This window comes from Nestor notabilis, unplaced genomic scaffold, assembly GCF_000696875.1.
Source record: "Nestor notabilis isolate BGI_N333 unplaced genomic scaffold, ASM69687v1 scaffold6760, whole genome shotgun sequence".
Lineage (NCBI taxonomy): Eukaryota > Metazoa > Chordata > Aves > Psittaciformes > Psittacidae > Nestor > Nestor notabilis.
Window position 1 is genome coordinate 45,101 of NW_009909612.1, and position 20,320 is coordinate 65,420.

Sequence of the window (20,320 nt, forward strand, 5' to 3'; positions counted from 1 at the left end):
GGAGGGTGCTGAGCGATAAAAGTTACAGGTCCAGCAGAATTTTGACAGTGTGCAAGTCAACACACATCATAAAGGAGTTCTGAGCTTCTACCTCTGTAACTAAAGGAGCAACTGAGAGAAGTCTGAACAGCACCCAGATGTTGGCATTATGGTCTAGAATATTGTTGGCCTCAAATTTAACATGTTAGAAGCACTGTATGTGCTTTATCTCGTCAAAGAAGTAGTAGCCTCCAATAAGTTTATTTTATTATGTTAAGGCAGCTGTCTGCCAGAGTGTCCACTCTTCAAGGTAACGTTAGAATGAGTAAAGCTCCCATGCTACAGATGCAGAAAACCCAACTGCCCTGGCAAGTTCATTTTAACTTACCCCTTTTTCTTGATAGATAGGCACCTTTTCATATTTAGGCTCCGTTTTACATATTTGAATAGCTGGTTTTGAGCTCTGTGATGTTCTGGGTTTGGAGAAATAGGCCAAAAGAGAGGGGTGAGGTGAAATGCTGCCGAGGAGCCCAATTGCTGTGAACAATGAACAAAATTAACTTCTGATTTTCCCCAAACAAATTCTGTGTTAAGGTCAAAGCAAAAATGACAAATGTCAATCCTGCAAGCAATGTTTGTGAAAACTCCTTTTCCTCCCCAGGAGAAAAAAAATGTGGCTAAGAGTTTTCCATTATTTTACACGAAGCTCCTTTTTTCACACAAAAGGAACAAAAAGCCTTGAAGGAAGGTCACAGTCAGTGGCAACTTCATCATTTGCAGCCTCGCATGCTCCAGCCAAAAGTGTTTCTAGATTGGTCTGACAAAAGCCAGAGATGCTGTTTACCTATCCCTGTGAAAGAGGAGCTCCAATTATTCCAGCTCATGGCTTCAACTTGACGCTCATTATGACACCTGCAACAGAGGTGAAGTTACTGTAAAGAGGCATCGGAGGAATCTGGTTTTCTTTCCATCCACAGGGAAAAACAAACATACAACCCAGCAGCAGCAGTTACTGCTTTCCTGTCCTTAAACCTCCTGCAAGGCAGTAATTGTTTACTGTTTCTTAGACTGACTGTCCTCTGACTAAAATAACACCTTAGCAGTTTTTAAGAAATACATGTTTCCATGGGCAGCACCTCTTGAATATCTTTGAAGGACAAAGCTTTCACAGAATACATCCTCTCTCGTGTTGCTATTTATAATTTAGGTCAATTCTTTTTTTCCTTTTTTTTTTTTTTTCCAGTTTACTGTAGACAAAGGCAATTGCTTTAAAAGGATGAATAACCCTTGACCAATAGTAACTCTGTCACCTTTGCACTCTGGCAACCATTTCAAATTCCCTTTGAGATTTTGTTGTGTTTTTTTTCTACCATCCATGTGTTTACTCAGCATTTTCTGCGGGAAGAGGCAGACAAATCGAGGCCAGAGGTTTTGTACGATTCCCCTCACGGCACTGCCACATTTCAGAGAAAAATTCCCATGCTTCAGTGTTTGCGAGAAACTCTACCCCAGACACAGTACAACTGGGCAGGCACTTGAGGGAAGGGCTGTGCCTTCCTGGGTTCCACTGTGCTCGGCTCCTGTACCCCTGAGCTTTCTCCTCTCTCACTCAGAGAGCAAATGGAGAGATCTCAGACCAGCCCAGGAAGGGTGTCCCCATCATGAACCACTGCACTGCAGTTTCTTGGTTTTCCGCAGTCTCCATGCTGGCATTATCCCATTTCTGTCATTATTCCATGCTCCCACTCTCACTGCTGTCATCAGAGCTTTCCTCTGCAGAACCTCAGTGGCCACAGCTTCCACTGAATTCAACCTTCTGCAGTTCTGAGCTCCTCGTCCCTGTGAGCACATGAAGCAGCCAAGAGCTGAGCATGGGTATCGCAAATAGAAGTAACCGTTTGGTGAAGGCACAGGACTTTTTGTCTTTAAAAGAACAAGAGAAATTATAATAATCAAGAAACTAAGAAGCACGTTCAGTGTAATTTCTCATTATTATTTTCAGAGGAAATCTAAAAAAGCCGTTGAGCATTCTCGAAAATGCAATGAACCATATTTGCTACTCAGCATTGACAGAAAAACATTTAGGGCTTTTTTTTCTCTCAGTCACCGTAACATGTGAGCATGATTAAACGTTTGCCACCTGCAAAGGAATGTCACTATGTAATTTTCTTTTCCATAGCATTCTGAGAGAAAGGCTATCACATCAGCTGTGGCAATTCTCCAGCCTCCCAGCCTGCAAAGAGTTTTACTGAGCTTCTTGATGGTGCTCTCACCTCTCAGAGGCAGTTGGGGCCACTTCTTTCTTCTCGTCAAAATGAACACTCTAGGCTAAATGAAAATAACAGGATGCTATAATTATATACTCTTTTTCTCTTGATGCTTGAAATCAACACTCAAGAAGATGTTGGCTTGATAACATTTCCAGCCAGTGAGCAAGCAGATCCTGCAGTACTGCAAGCTGTGAAACAGATTTTTATATACACATTCCTTGTCTGGGCCTTATTTACGTTAGAAACTGAATGTAGTGTATTCAAGCTGTCATGCACTGGAGGCTTTCCTAGTGTTTTATCCCAAAATACCGGTACAGCCCTTAGGATAGTCCTTGCTCCAGGCACTTCCGCAATGTTTTGGCTCACGTAAGAAAGCTTTAGAACACAGAGGTTGCTAGACATGTTCCTTCAGGTCCTCTTTCAAATCTCGGTGAACCCCAGGGGAGTCTTGTCATCGCTTCACTAGGATTTGGACCTGGGATGCGGTGTTCTTCTGAGATTGGCACACACGCATCAGCCACCAGGTTCCACCAGTGGGGTTGTTCAGTAGCCAGCCACAAGTGAGTGATGGTCCAAAGCGGGTTCTGTGACAAATGCTCCATTTAAAGCTTTTCAAATGGGCATCACATCAGCCCTAAACATTTAACTTGTGTGTATATAACTATTCTTTCCAATTGAGATGTTGGAATATATGGTGTTCAGCTAACGAGGAAAATGCAGGATGGATAGTTGTATGAATTAAAAACAGAGATGGTCCTCTGGAGCACATGCAGTGTCAGCCATCAGAGAAAAGAAAGCCCTTTGAAATGGATGGAGTACCATGAAAATCCAGTTTCTGTGATCCATAAGCAAACTATTTCTTCTGCTCCACTAGATGACAAGCTGACAAATCTTGTTTTAAAGAACATTTTCAACTTGCTTAATAAATTATAAAAGGCAGCTTGCAAATGGCATACTTCATTTGCAGTGACATAAATCCCAAACAGATTTTTCAGTAGTGTTACGAATTATATAAAGTGATTTATATGTTTCCTTGGCATCAGTTCTCTGTCTTTCTGCCTAAAATTAGACAAGCTAAAAGACAGAAAAGTAGGACAGCATTAAAAAAGCATTAGAATGAAACATTACAGAGTGGGAGTATTTGAAAATGAAAATATAAAATGCTGACAAACCACCAAGGAATGATGGGCTCATGGCTGAGGTGCAGGAAGGGCCTGCAGAACCTAGATTCATTTCTTCTCTGACACAGTCTTCCCAAGTGACCTTAGACAAAGCTCTGAAATTCACTGTGCCTTTATTGTCTATCAGTAAACCATGGCAAATAAGGCTTCCTTGCCTCCCGGTTGAGTCATGGAGATTGTAAGGTACTCATATATATATAGTGACAATGAGGACCATGTGGTGGCCATAGGGAAATAAGGGGGAAAAATCATGAACTAAACTGCTAAGAGCGTCCTTTCCCTTGAGTGTGGTAGTCTCCATTTTGTCTTCTGCAGAGGTCCCCAAACTTGTGCTCCTGTGCTGTCACCATTGTCAATGTTGTCAGCTGCTGCCCCGGTTTCTGTGTGTCACAGAAAATCTTCAGTTGTTTGGTCAGCATCTGTACGATTTGAATTTATAGCTTCTGTGCCCCATACCAAATCTACCACAATTCAGGAATCCCAGGTCAAAATAGAGAACAACTGTTAAGATAGAAGTGGATTTTACTTTCCCCAGAGAAAGGAGGGTAGAAAAGAAAATTTCAGATAGAAGCGTAAGCATTCAGGGACAGGATCTTATTTACCCTATAGATTTTTGGTTTATGAGCTATTCTACACACCCCTTGTTTGCCTGTGTGGGTGGCATTTCCTGCTGCAATCACTGTCCGCAACCCTAGTTATCACCCCAGGACATGCCACCCTCTCTGGACTCAGGTCGTGACAAGGAGCATCCCTCAGCAAGAGGAGCAGCATGATGGCTTTTACTCTGGCCTTCTTCATCCTGCAGCCAAGTGACAGAGGGAGGACAAAAAAACATTCGTGAAGGTGTGGAAAGACTGTTGACAAGCCCCCTGCAGCCAAACAATTAAATTCATCCCTGTACTCAAGCCCCTCAATTTGAAACTGTCAGCAGGTATCGGTTCAGAAGAGAACTAAGAGCCTGTTTATAGCACATTGTTCAGCCAGGCTTGTGTGTTAGAGTGGTGCAACTCCATGGTGTGTGTAGTGGCTGACACGTGGTGCCCCTCATTAAGGTCTTCCACCTCGCAGTGAGGTTTCTGTGCTTGTCCTTCCACGTGTTGTGCCAAGGCATTTTTAAGCTTCTTTCACCTCCTTGTTTACAAAGGGGTGAAGCAACATCACAGTTGTAAATTGGGAAAAAATCGACTCTCATCATTTTCTCAGCTGTATATCAAGCTGTTTTTCTTGTAAACAGCACCCTTGTGGTACTACCAGGAATCCAGTGAATAGGTTAGACAAGTCAGCAGGTATGAACAGTGACCTCGGGCACTGCTCCATAATCCCTGCCTGGCATCAGGTGTGGGGATGGTGTGACAGCTCGGGCTGCTGCCGCCGAACCAGGCACAACTGGACAAGATGGGCAGCTAGATTTCTTTCAACATGAAAATACACCTTTATGGATAATAATAGTCCTTCTTATTTTCTCATCGTAAATACACGATGTGGAAGAAGCTATGCGGGGAGGATTCTTCCACCTGAAGAGGTGGAGGGGGTCACTCTTCAGGTTGCGCTATCCCTGTTTCTCAAACCAGTATTTTTTTCCCAGTAAGTATTTCACAGATGAGCCCTGAAAGAGACGGCGGCAAACTTAGGCATTTAGTTACACCTTCAAGTGACATGTGGGATGGGGACTCCTCCAATTCTTCCCTTCCCCTTCCTCTTCTCTTCCCCCTCCTCACTGCCCATATGGTGTGTCAGGCCTCAGGCTGTACACTCATCACTCCATCCTGGTCCCAAGGCAGCCAAGGATGGCCGCTGCAGTGCTGCTTGCACTTGGTGCACTGAATTTTGGGACACCCCTCCATGTTGCCATCATGGCCTCAGCCAGTCCAACAGGCCTCATGTGAGGAGGGTGCAAGGAGCAGGGTAGGACAGGGCAACCATGCCCATTGCCCCCCACAATAGGAGCGCCCTGAGCTCTTCTCTCAGGAGCCTGATGCTGCGAGGACAAGGCAACCCAGATGAAGAGGTGACAGCAGGAGCACAGCCCTGACTTTTGCGGTCACAAGAAGGGTTTTGTGGAATAAAATGAAAGCTGATATGTTTCTCCAGCCCTGATAGGTCCCAAAGGCACTGAAAACAGCGCCCTACTGAGAAGTGCAGAAGTGTATGTAAATCCTATTACTGTAGGTTTATACACATAGGCCTAAGCTTGCAATAGGGTGCCTATCAGTGAACTACAGCTAATCTCATTGCCTTCAGCACTTCATATTAATATATCGAGTTTATGCAGCCAAAGGCAAGAACCAGAAGCAACAATCATATTGACAGCAAATTTCAAACCCTTCAGGCAGCTGGAGCTTGTGTTTTTCCCCACATGCAAATATGCAAGACCACAGTGACCTGAAAATCTTTTCTTCTGACTGTATGAAGAGCTGGAGCTTGATTTCCCCAGTGTTTGCGAATTGGCTTCTCATCTCGTTGCTAGCAGTTGTTCAGAAATGGGTATCCATGGGAATTTGTTGTGAAAAACTCTGGTACAAAGAAACTTTCTCTTGTATTATGTTAGCTTTTCAATCCTCTTCCTCCCCTTCTCTCCTTTTCATAATGTTTTTCTGAACATTCAGAAGAAGAGTTCGTTTGCTGAGTGCAGCAGAGCCTTGCCCAAGTTACTGCTTCCAAACCAGCAGCTGCTTGTACCTGCGGGCAGAGAAGAGAAAAAAGGTTTGAGTGGTGTCATGCAAACTTTGTGTGGAGGTTCAGGTGTGTGTGAAGGAAGACGGATAACATACCAAGGCTTTAGAAATCCCAGTAGTCACACAAAAAAATTACACTCAGCTCTGCTATTCCCCTCAGTTTTCAAGTGAGATATTAAACTATCTTTCAGCTTCAACTCATACTAAACGTGATTATTTTACATTGGCCAAATTCCCTACATATTTAGTGTGTTTGCCTCTTGTGGCTCATCAGATACCAGGTCTACAGTTGCCTGAGACAGAAACTCTCTTATTACATCTGTTCTCAGGAACTTATAAAACAAAGCTTTAGTTTCCCTCAGCAGGGCTCTCAGGCACAGCTATGCTGCAGCATCAGGTGCTCTGAAGCCCCAGATCCTCAAAAATGTAGAAATCTGCAGATTCTGACATTTGCTTTTCCTTGAGATTTCTACACAGCGCCTCTCAAGAGCTTTGCTTGACCTGCTGGGAATGCTGTGAAGTAGTCCTCTGCTGTTAATATTTTTGGCTAAGATCCTTGAAACCAGATCAATAAATTGTGTTTTAGAAGAATATGTTTCTGAGGAGGGGGTATTACAACCTTCATCATGATTATAATGCCACTTCTTCAGTAAAAATTTCTGACTTCCAGTGGAACTGGATTTTGCCTCACTAAGATTATCTTAAAAGACTGAAACGGGGTACATTCTCCATTTCAGAATGCGTGCTCTTTCAAAATGTTGTACACTTGTCATAAAAATTCCCAGCAGATTATGGATGGGAGTCATCCAAGCTTGGGTGTTCACCTTTACACCAAGTAGTGCTATAGCCATAATAAACCCTGATGTGATAGTGCTCCATGTAGAATTGATTTTAGCAAAGCAGGGGTGTTGCAAGGTGTTCAGTAATATGCAGAATTGTAATTTTGTGTATTAGAGTAAATAAGAGAATAAAAAAACCCTACAAGAGTAAGAAATGCAAACCTGGAGTTTGCTCAAGCACCCGAATTACAAAGTTGGAAAGTAAGTCAGACACATGTGTTGTATACCAAATCGTGACACAAGTACAAATTCTACATGAAAGTTAAGAAAGTGTATCACATGCAAGATTTTATGCTCATCAGTTTTTTTCCCAGTTTTATTTTAGCAATAAAGATCAGTGATGTTCCTTCATTATTTGTCAGCTAGGGAAAAGAAAGACTATTATAATTTTTACAGCTCCTAAGAAGCTGCGATAGCACAGTGGGGGATTCACAAGCACTTTGATTAGGACATAAAATAGCAAGGAAATTTAAAAAAAAAAAAAAAAAAGAAAGGCAGAAAGTGGCTTTTTTTAAGTGTGGTTTAAAATGAATCAGGAAGGAAGGTAAGATTCACTCCAGTGTTCTCCCACTGTGCAGAGACCTTCCCTACAGAGGCTGAGGGTGAGGAGAGCAAGGTGAGTTGTGCAGAGATGCTGTGGATTAGTCTGAAGCTCACCTGAACAATGTCTGGTCTGTGCAGCCTAAGTAATTTCTCAGGCCCAGTGGGCTGGATTAGCTCTCAGAAAATGTTTTGAGGTGACACAGGCAGCAGTATAGGCAGTGCCTACTGGTCTCCCAACCTAAGACAGGCACAGTGAGATGGCACCAGGGGAGCTGGGGTGAGGGGCAACCCCAGGGAGGCTTAAAAAGAGCTGAGTTTGGTGCTGTTCCTTGCAGATCCAATCTGCCTCTGGGAGCCAGGCTGAAACACCGTGTCATGCATGGTAGTGCAGGACAGGCAGGGCAGCACTGCAGCAAATGGGGAGGCAGTGATATTCATGTCTGTGTGATCCAATACGCTTTGGTGTGCCTCATCCTGCCAAGCAGTGCAGCCATAGTGCTGTGCTCAGCCTATTCTGTGTCAGTTTAACCTAGCACATCTCCCTTGCAATATTCCCTAAATAAATCATGAACTTTTGCTCTGACAAATGCAATATGCTTGACCGGGAGTCTTTTCTGCTACAGCTGACTGCTACATTTCCTATTTCTGCAAACACTCCGATTCCCTGTCTACAGAAAACCTGAGGAACCAGATTACACAAAAGCTGTTGGAGAGCGAGAGGAATTTCTGAATTTTGAAGATCTTTTGGTGATATAGCAGGCCACAAGACAGTACCAGAATACCAAAAGCCATCTCCAGAAGGGTTGTTTATTCCCCACTAACAGGTGGACCAAAGTCAGAGTTTTTAATGTAGGTTTCTATCAGGCAGAGAAGAAATTATAATCCTAGTAAAACTGAAATCCTATTTAAATATTAAATTTAAATATAAATTTAGATCTGTAAAATGACTCAACAGTAAAAAACAGAAGGACATGGAAACAAAGTCTCTGTTTGAAAATGTCAAAGTGCTTCATGTCAGTGCTGTTGGACCAGAATATCCAACATTATGTTTCACTCAAAACAACAGGTTTTGGTATAGAAAGGAAGCAAAATTAGAAAACAAAATTGAAAGGAGTTTAATTATGCACAACATATTTTGTTTTAGTTGAATGAATCATCAGATTGATTAGATTGTTTTCATCTGAAAGGATAGTATTTGTTTTGGCTTAATTAAAGCTGTTTGTTTCCAAGGGTGGAGAAGAAGTAGGTAGTTAATTCCTACTGTTCACCTGCGGACCTAAACCCCTGCATTTATATACCTGGTCCACTCTCAATCTGTGAGTTCTGAAACTCTACAAAAAAAAGCCTGGTTTTGGTCTCCTGGCCTTCTGGATCCCAATACCTCCCTGTGGTCCCTCCCTTCACTTTGACTTTGCCATGCTTCCCATGAGTCTCGGGTCTCACTGCATGTTCCCACAGCCCTCATCTTTGGTTAGTGGGCAATTACAAACATGGTAAGTGTCCTTGGACTAACCAGTGGTTACTACCTAGGGAGCTTGACAGCACATTGAAGAGTTTATTTTAACAAGTTTCTTTGCACAAAACTCATTCTTTAACGATGGTTTCTGTGCATTTCCCATATCTGAACAAGGTGAACCCCTCTTAAACCTGCCTGGGGAGGTCATTTTACCACATAATGTTCTCTGTGATGCAGCATTACAGGCCTTTGTTTGGCTTTTGGCAAGGAGGATTAGGACAACAAAAGCACTGGTACCAATTCAGCTTTGAAAAATGTAAGTAGGAAACTGCCTTATTTTTATGCTTAAATAATTTAGATTACAAACAGAGCAAATTATGTCAACACTCAGCTACCTGGTGAGTTAATTCACTATGAATTTCCTAGTTTGAATTCATCAGCAGTCATATCAATATAAGCCAAAGAACGAGCCTTCTATGTTATTGTCCTAATACTCACAGCTTTTGCCTTAAATGAGAGAGAGGTTGATTGACTGTACCACAGTCTGGTGGTGAGGAAAAGCTTTGAGTCTTTTATCGCTGCTTGGGAGCTGACAACAAACGTTCTTTATTGAGCTGGAAAACCCAATCACTTCATGCGCATGGATGCAGAGGGGCAGAATTCCACCTCTTTGTTCATAAGGTCCAGCAAAGGTAGATGATACTGGAGCTGTGAGTGTGAAAACATTTAACATGCTGTGGAAAGAAACCTTTAGTGACCCAAATTCTCCTATAAATACTGCATCTGAACAAAGAAAAACGAATTGATGAGGAATGTGTTCCACACAATCCTCATAATGAATCTTCTTTCTAAACAGATATTTTTAACTATTCTAAAGTGACCCAATAATGTATAAAACTTGCTTTGCTGCAGGAGGGATATATATGTATTTTTAAAGACTGTTGAGACTGCTGTGTCAACAAGCCCCTCAGTCAGTGTTGCTTTTTGTTCTTATTTTGCAAGATTCAGTAAGATTGAAGGCTAGTTATAAAAAAAATTTTCTATGGAAAAATCAGGCAGAATTGAGTGATACAAAGTGATTTACACTTTCTTACAAACAATAGCTTTATTTATTTATTTACTCACTACCTTTGAGATCGGTGAGACCAGGTGCAAATTGTCTTCTTTCCTGAAGAACTTTAACTTTCTACTGCCTTCTGGTGAAAATGTCACAGAAATTGAGAATTTTTATTGCATTAACTTTGCATGCATAAAATGCTAAAGTTCTCCTTCAATATCTGGGTGGTAAGACTATTTCATGCTTTGTCAGTGGTGTCTGTCTAAATGGCATCAAGTCCAATGGGAAGACAATAGCTTCACTGTGAAAGCTTTTGTGCTACTGATTGGAGGAGGTGAATCATCTTGCATTAAGGTACTAGATCACAACTCAGAAGAGAGAGTTTACGTTGTTTACTCTTTCTCTGAAGCTGTGGTCCTGTGTCATACAAGGGTGTTTTCAGAGGGGTGCTTTGCATATTTGATCAGATACTGTATAAGCACTATAAATTAAACTGAGTAAAAATTCTAACTTCAGCTAATTGTGCAAGGAAATTGAAAGGGGTCTTCCTGAAATCTTTCCTTGCACCTTCTACTCCAGGCCAACCAAAAATAATGAAACCAGGAATTCTAGTTGATGTCCTGACATTTTTCCTCAGTCGAGAGACTTAACTACCTTTTTCATTCCCTGCAGGAGTGACATCCAACAGTGCTGAACTTGATCAATTTCCACCACAAGTCTTTTACCCTTATGTTAGCTAAATAGAGAGCTTCTGTCTTTATCATTGTCATGGTAGCTGTTCAGTAAAGACCCAGTCTGACAACTAATAAAGTTCATGGGAGTCTTTCCACTAAAGACTCTAAAGACACTAAAGACTATCTGACAGCAGATTGATTGAAATTAAAAACAACATCCTCAAAAGTTTCTGTATCCTCCATCCTAATGTCTTTACTCATGGGCAATACATCTTGCTGCCTCGGCTTGGTGTCAGAAGAAGGAGATTGCAATGGGAGAAAACAGGTCTGAGAAGTCCGGCACAAAGTGTCCAAAATACAGCAGCAGAGGGTAAAACCAAAAATAAAATCTGAAATAAGGAAACAGTAATGAGCAGAACTCAGAATGGAAAAGTTATGAGGGCAAAGTAGAGTGTGAAATTAATCCAGCCTGTTATAAGATGCAGGATTTACTTTTCAATCTAGAATTACTTTTCTTACTTTAGGTTTGATTTTAAATGACTCCGAAAACACAAGAAAAGGAAAGCACAACAATGGTTGTTATTTATACCTGGTGTGCTTTGTGAGTGAAATACACTTCTCTTGATATTCTTGTGCATGCCTTACAAAGAGAAAAAGATAAGTGTATTCATTGTGTTTATGCCCTTCTTCCATAGGAACAGCAACTTGCAGTCCTTCCTCCTAGACACATGTCAGATCTGGGGTTTCAAATGCAATGATTCCTTCCCTGAGCCTCCCAAGCATTCGTCTTCCTTCTCCTCCAGCTATTCTTTTTCCTTGAAGGGCACAGCACAGAGCTTGAGGAACACCAGAGCAGTGCTATGACTACCACTTATTTTCATGTTCTCCTTTACGCTTGCTGTCTTTGTGCTTTCAGCGTTGAATGTGAGTCTCCTCACATATCCTCTATTCCTTGTCAATCTGCTTATAGAAATAAGAACAAACCAACCAAATGGTAAAAGTTCAGTCAGCTCTGCACTGATTCACGTATTTTTTTCTCATCCTTTGTCTACCTTGACAGTAAGACAAGGTGTCAGTTCCTGCCAGTTGTCCCCACCACATTCTGCCAGGGGAAGAAAACTTCAAAATTGACAGGAGGGTTATCCAGGCCTCTTGCAATCTGAAACCAATATTCTACTTATCTTTACAAAAAATGAATTATTCTAAAAATGGATGCCTAAACTGTACTAAAAACTAGAGAGTATCAAGATCAGGATCCCTAGTTCCAGCTGTCAAAGTTTGACAATACTGATGTGTTAAATGGATAATTCCTCAAAAGTTTCTGCTGTAGCCTATTTTCTTCATGCCCTATATAATCTTCAGATCAATTATTCAACCGAGACCTTTTTCTTTCCATTTTATAGAGGGTTAGACTTCTTTCCAATTGTGTGACTCTTCCCCTCTGCAGATGAGTAGAAAATGCAGAGGAATTTATTATTTATGGAGAACAAATATTAATAGTTCATGATTAATTTGGTAAGATGGTTGCAACAGAAAGATTTCCGGGTAAAAGCTACCTTACAACATACCTTTTTTTGTGAATGCTTTCACTACTTAACATTCACTGTGTGAATTATACTCAATGGGAGACAAGAAGGTTGGTTTCATTTTGACACCAGCAGTGACTGCTAACGCACTGATTAACTAAAAGCAGTGGCATCATTACTGAGTAAGTCATTAGCATCCTCAGAGAAAAGCATTAATGAGGAGGGAAAAAATGCAATTGCTTAGAAAAAAAATCACAAAGCACATGATGTAGTATTTTAATTTGTTCAAAAACAGTTACATCTCCTGCTCCTATAATGAAGGTTTTATTAATTTAGGATTGGAACAGATGAGAACATGAATCTTTGTGTGTCTGCATCAGCTCAGGTGTAGTTCACAACCCTGAAGAGAGACCGCAGTGAACCACAAGGACCTGAGCACTTTCAGGGGCAGAGGTTCCTTCACACTACAGGCTGTGGGAGAAATGAGTACCAGCCTTCTCTGTATTACCGCCTAATTCTGTATCAGCTTTTTGCAGCATGCACATATGGACAACCAGCAGACCTCAAAAGTCTGACAGTTTAATCGTGTTCAGAATAATTTATTTTCTATGGGGTCCTAATAAAAACCTAAAAGCAATGCAAAAGAGGCAAAATCCTATGCCTCTGCATGTAAATGGGAGTGGGCATGGGAGTATAACCAGGAGTTTGTTCATAATGCAGTGATCTCCTACCACCATTTTGAGTATATCTGTGTTGTAAACACCTGCAGAAGGTCCTCAGGCAAAGCGCCTCTGAAATTAAGGATGGAAATCTGCATTAGGCTTCAAGTGTGTGTCTGGCAAAGGGAATTTCCCCCCGTCAAAAAAGTCTGGATTGAAATCCCGAGGTTCTGTGCAGGAGCTGCCGTGTTCTGTGTGTCTTGAATCACCAGTTCAGGACATCACAGAATGATTTAGGTGGGAAGGTATAACCTGAAGTCCTATCTACTCAGACCTCCTGCTCAGAGCAGGTCCAGTCAGATCACCTTTCTCAGGGCTGTGCCCAATCAGACGTCAAAGGACAGAGGTTCCCTGACCTCCCTGGGCCTGTCCTTACTGGACAACCCTCATGGCAAAAAAGGTTTCATTAACATCTAACCATAATTTCTCATGTCTTCTGTCTTCTCAGATCCTCTGATCAAGGAGCTGCAGACAGTCATAACATCTCCTTTGAGCCTTCTCTTCTTCACAGGCGTATAAACAAAAGTACGGTGCATTCAACTCCTACAGATTCAGGATCTGCACTGCTGCATAATATGTTGTGGGTAGCCAGACTGTGACATTACTCATTTCTACCCACTTTTCTCCTCTGTTTGTACCAGGTACCCTGTCTCTTACAGAAATACTATTTTAAAGGAATCATGACTTTTAATCTAGTTGCTGGCATACCTCCCTCTACCCACAGGAAAGCATATCAGCAACTGAGACAAGCACAGAAAAGCTGTACCCACTATTTTCATTCTATATTCCACTGTGTGATGGTTGTCCACTCCTGTGCACATGGGCTTAACCTCTACAGAAAGACTCCTGTGAACCAAAATGGGATTTAAGTCCAGAACTTTAGATCCAAATTTAAGAAGCCTAAAATCCATGTAAATCCCTGGGTCAAGAGTTTTCTATTGGCTCACTCTGCACTGTCAGGACAAATACTAGGCATGGGGATTTGGCTGAAAATAAGGTGTGATTTAGGATTTTGGTCTTTTTGTGACTAGGGATTTTTATGGGCTGTCCTGTTCTGTTCAGTGTTGGGCCATGCATTTTAGCAGCCAGAAATGTGAACAGTTTGGGTAAAATCTCAAAATTCCTGCATGTTAACTACCACTCTATGTGAGTCCATGTGTGTGGAAATCTCAGCATTGAGGACGTATTACAATACTTTTCGAGGATGCAATAAAAATGAAAGAAAAATAGGAAGAACAACAGAATAGTGAGGGCCTTGCATCTGTGGAACCCACTTGATATTTTGCAGTCTCTTGACTAAACCTCTGTAGCCAGAAAGTTGGATAGCCCAACTATTTACTCACTTTAATGTAAATCCATTTTTACTCATTATTATATTCCAGTTTAGTACTTTAATACCAATTTCAAGACGATTTGTGGGTTAGTCCAGAGCTTTTTTTATGGCCTGTGTGGGTTTGGTTATCAAAGCTAAGAAACATGGTAATCAGGGTTCATGCAGACCACCCCTGTGGGGCCTTAAAGCACCACTGCTGATGCCAGAATGACACAGAATCCAAGCATGGCTTCAACACTTCATGTCTGGGCCAACACAGCTGAACTGGATATCTGGACCTTGAGAGTACAGCAGCAACTGGGATACCCCCAAGCTTCACTATGTAAGATACGTGTGTCTTAGGATCTTCTTCCTGGTGCTAGTGTTGTGATTACATGGCAAGTAGCTATGTTTTGTGCAGGAGATTGGACTTGACTCCAACCTAAATTTTATTGTGATTCCGTGAGCTGACAGACTAAATTTTGAGATTTTCTCTGCCCTCTAGCTGAGGTTCTCCACAACTCAGAATCGCAATGGCTGTTGATTGAAGGATGTTGAAGGAATGTTTTAGGTCGAACCCCTCCTGAAGTTCTTCATGCTTTCATGCCTAAGAAAAGAAATCCACATCCGTGTGGCTCTCATGAGCCTTTTGGAAAGCAGCAGTATCATACTTTTAAGAAAGAGCTCTGTGTCAAAACCCAGGTCTGTGAAGGTAGGCACCTACAAGTATTCCTGGACAAGACATTGCAATATTTAATTTTTAATCATGTTTTTATCTAGGCCATTCAATTCCTTATCAAATTCACAGGGATAATTCAGTATCTAAGACCTAATTCAGTAAAATACAGCAAGTAAGAAGGGAGCTATCTAGAAGAGCTAATGAGTTGTACTTATTGTTCCTTATTCCATGCAAAATGGTACAGTTCAAACCAGAAGAACCTTACTCCAGAGTATCTCACTGCTGTGTTATCCATGAGCATATTGGAGATGTGGGTCTAACACCATTCAAACAGCAAAGAGGATAACCCTGATCTTCCTGTCTCAGGTGAGGCCTCTAATAAGCAGTTAAGTCAGTAAACAGGGTGGGATCCCAGCTGTGCCATTGCCTTTGTTCACCAGATGTGGCAGGGTGATGGGCACTCTGTACCAACCCCAGCAGGGCCCAGAGTAGGAATGAGGTGGGAAGTGACCTCCCTGAGAAGGGGGTTTTGCAGGGTTTCAATGCTGCAAGCAGGAGCCCAAGGAGCTTTATAAACAGCACCAAAACCCAGGAATGTGAGATACTTTGAAGGTTTCTGTGATGAAGGCTTTTAAGAGCATACACATTCTGGGGACAAGGAGGTATCTAAACCCCTCTGACACTTCAGTCTCCTTGTTTGGAATGGGTCCTCTTTATTATATAAATCAACAGATAAGTAAACAGAATATTATTCTTAAATTACACTGCATAACATATGGGGCTTCAGGGGAGAAAACAATAATCTATCTCTCGGTTTTTAAAACTTGTGAGAATTTAGTTGAATCGTATTTAAAATTCATTAATCATTTAATTGCATGTTTGTATTTTAAACTGATGGATATTTTACAACACGTTGTCACATAGTACTTTTTTATATTTTTGATACAAGGAAAAAACCTTAAGTACTAAAAGCAATGATTTTAGAGAGTGAAAGAGAAAGAAAGAGAAAGTAAAAACATCTCATCACTTCTCTCCCTGAACAGGAAAGTAGTTCAAAATGATTATCATTTTTTCTGAAAGTGTTGCAGACTTCTGGCTGCCGTGAATCCTGGGAACCCTGCGCATTTGCACTTCAGTCTGGCAAACAGGAGCCTTGCTGTTCTCTTTGTTCAGAAAGGTTCAGTTCAGAATTAACAAGCTGCTAAACTACTTTGCTATAAATTTTATAAGAATATTTTGCTTTCTTCATAAGAAACTTTGCTTATAAATTCTATAAGAATCTACAATGGGTCACATCACTACGTTGTCATGGTGATGACAACCAATGCAGATGTCAAATGCAAACTAGGAAGTGGTATGTATGATGGTTTGATTTTGAAATAGATTTTATTAAAGCAGCTTTTAGGCAGCTTTGATATTCCTTCTTCAAATGGATTACTCAGACTTCAGCAGTTAGAGGCCAAATCCAGGGACCACGACATCCAGTAACCCTCAGGCTGTTGGATTCAGTGGACTGTGGACATGGCCATTAGGAAGGTATTGACGTGAGACAAATGTATCAGTTTCCTCTTTGCACAGAGACAAATCCCTCCTACAGACTAAGGCCCTTCAGCTGCCTGAAGTGCATGAAAACTTAATAAGGTTTATTCTTAGATGGTTGTGTTTGATATATGGTGGTAAATGGAGTGTTACTCTTGTAAAGCTTGCTGTTATCTGAAGGGTACTTTTGAATTAAATTAGAATTAAAATTCTAATTTACTTAACCTAAGCATAGAGTACAAATATAATTTCACATAAAAATTGCCAATATATAGTACAAAATATGGTGAGTGACAATTTAAAAACCAGCATTGACTCTACTGAAGGAGAGGGTGACTGGCTTCAGGTGTGTAGTGGCATTGATGAGGGAGTGAGTCCATAACAAGGATGACAATACCAAAGTCATTCCTCTCTTTCTGTTCTGCCTTTGTTCACATTTTTTAGTACCTTCTTGTTATTTCTTTTGTGCTCACATCACAGAGAGATGTTTTCATACATGTGTTTGATACACGTTCTTTGTTCCCTAAGAACATGTTATGACCTAAGATTTGTTCTATTTGGCTCTCAAGGCTGTATCCCATTCCATGACCTGTACTTCTTTTATTGATTTATATTTACATCCTGGGGTCGTCTGCTATGGTGCATCCCAGGCCTTTCAAGGCCTCCACCACCACCCTTTGCTTGTACTCTTGTGGATCTACAGGTCTTTTGGTGAGAGTGTTCACAGCTCCTTGACCAGCAGTGGGTATATCTACATAGTACACCACTGCAGTGCTACTTCAAGTGAGGGTGCCAGTCTTCTCCACCCTGCAGCCTATATTCCCTGGCCAGACACACTATGTTCACGTCCCTTGGCATCAGCTGAAACATCTCCCACCCCTAATGTTGACTGCAGCCACCACAAGCTTCCTCAGATTCTGCAGCACCTTTTATGACTCTCGGATGTTATTTTCTAGGTACAAAATTCCTGGCAGCATCTGCCTCAAGTATAGTTGGGATTTTGGGCTACTCTCAGTGCAGCATGGGCACCACTCAGGCGTCTTAAAGGCAATGAGAGGGACATGTGAAGTCACGTTAGCATGAGCTGGGATTTTGAGCTCCAACCTGATGAGATTCCACCGGGGTTTTCTTGCCCTGCCCAAGAGAGGAGTCTCTGGCTGTGACATGAACAATGCTACATAGTTGGCTGTGTAAAGAGTGGGGGGTTTTGCCAGCATCAGAGCTTACGTATGGATGGGCATTTCTGTAGTGGTAAGAAAAAGAGTGGAGTCAAGACCAGAAGTTGAAGTACTAGTAGTGAATGTCTAAGTAGTTTTCAAAGAGCTATAGTCCTCAAGGTTTTCCAGACTTTTCAGGTCTAGTGCTCTTCGGCTGAGAATACATCTGATGAGATAGCGGTTCAAAATGGTCTATTCTGGCTGCAGATATTTCTTTCCCCCACCAATGATACTATTTTATGTAAGGCCACATTGTTGTCCTGCCACAGCAAATAGCATGGAGATCTGAGTTTTCTTTTCCAGAGTTGTGTTTCCAAAAATTGTGATGATCACTGAGAATGGAAGAAAGAGGGTGAACATGTATTTCTCGTCAGAAATCTCAGAGATACAGAGTGTGGTTGAAAAGCTCTCACAACAGGCTATATTAACCAGAGGCACACGTTTTGCCTTAACCTGTGCTGCTGTGAAAAAAACAAGTGGCCCGAGCTTTCACAGAAACCCATGGAGATACCTGCAGGGGCAACCCAGATCCAGCCAGGCTGATGTTTGGACAAAAAGCCACTGACTGAAAATAATCTGATTGGGCAGGTGCACCAAAAGGAATGAAAAGGGCTTTAGAGGTCAGAGTCGATAAGTGGAAATCTCTCACATTAATTCAAGTATGTTGGCCTCTGACACATTATTTCCAGATAAGTAGAAATGTGACTCATTTCCAAGATAACAAATTCATTTGGTAGAATGACAAAGGGAGTTTTCAAAAAGCAACTTGACTCTAAGTGCTCTGAGGACATTATTAAAAACATAGTTAGCTGACAATCTGAATGAAGTTCTCTGTGTACACAATGACATATTGCTTCATCCAAATGCTACCTTTAGAAACCTGGCTTTTTGCCTAGCCCTTTCAGATGACATTTGGTCAGAAGCCTTATATGAAACAATGATCACAGGGATTTCAGTTTAAATCATTTCACCGGGTAGGGAATAGCAGTAAGGCTGTAATTATTTGTTAGCTATTGGGTGATGCTCAGTTTCCAAAATGAAGGGAAATCTTCAGCTGAGAGTACAGGCACTGCAATGGAATTAACAATGATGCAATGTGGCCTCCATTTTCTGTAATTGTCACAGCTGCTACCACAATTATGATCATTATCCATGCTCATGCTCCTGATATGGAAGGAAAGGGGGAATGTTTGGCTAATGATTTGGTGACGGCTTAACTGTGAAAGCTTGTTCAGAGGTCACAAGTTCAGTTGCTATTTCTGCTGCTGGATGAAAATTCTTATCTGATCACTCTTGTCTGTTAATGGTTTGTGTGAAAGAGTCGGTGTTCAAAACCTGTTCTGCAATGGATTTTTGCACCCATATTTTAGGACTCAATGCCTATGTTAGAGGGATTAGCAGAAAGGAAAATGAAGACCTGCTAAGAGCCATCATCTGGAAGGTGCTGGTTTTGCTGAAAAAAGGTGGACTTATGCTGATGTCAATGGAAATATGAAGCAGAAAATCCTTCAACTTCTTGAAGACTTTTGTTCTTGAGAAACAGCTTGAGTTTTGCACTCAACGCAAGCACAAGAAGAAGAAATCAAAACTTAAAGCAAGTATGATCCTATGATTTTACTCTACATTGAATAATAACATTCAGCTCACCCATAATAATATTTCATGAACATTCATAGATCTGCAAAACGCTGTATTGACTGCATGGGAAAACAGATTAAGGTCAGGTCCCTGGATAACTGTACTCCCAGCTTCAGCTGTACGCAATCTCATTTTGAAATATATAATTCAATAAGTGATTTCAATTTTACAAGAAAGTACTTTTAAAAAGGCATATTTGTGAGAACTAACTCAAGTTATTGCTCTGTCACACCCCTGTGTAATACAAAAGTCTTTTGGTCTGTAAAAACACCTCAAAAACATTAATAGGGACTTGTGCAGAGAGCAGGAGTAGAATCACATGATTTCTTTTTCTTGGTATCTTCAGGGTTCAAGTGTGCTCCACACTACATTATATCAGCAGAGATCATTCCTACTTAGCATGAGCTACAGAATCACAGAAGGGCTGAGGCTGGAAGGGACCTCTGAAGGTTGTCTGGTACACCTGCTACTCAGAGATCACCTAGATCTAGTTACTCAGGGCTACGTCCAGACAGCTTTTGAGTATCTCCAACGATGGAGATTCCACAACCTCTCTGAATATCCAGGAAAATGGGTGCAGGAGTGCTGGTTATTTTAAAAGAGTAAAGTACACAGGTTTTTAGAATTTCCACCCCATTAGAAGGGCATGCTCTGGAATTAGACACATTCCAGCTGCATCATTAGTGAGGAATTAAAGGTCAAAGAATCTACCTACTTAAAGACAGAATTTTACAAAAAAGTAGAACATTTAAGTGTGTCGTTATATTTTGTCACATATATATGCCAGTGTGTCCACCTGATGCTAAAGTGTCTCAGCCTGGGAGCAGGGTAACTAGCCTCTGCAACTTTCCTAAGTACTCCCTACCCTGAGCGTTTTTAGATCTTCAGCTTTTCTGCTCCTGTTGTTAAAAGGAATAACCGTAACACTTGTCCTGTGAAAAATGTCCTGTCCTCCAAGACTGGAAGATTTTTCCTCTCTCTTCTAGTATGGATGGAGACTAGATACCAAACAGTAC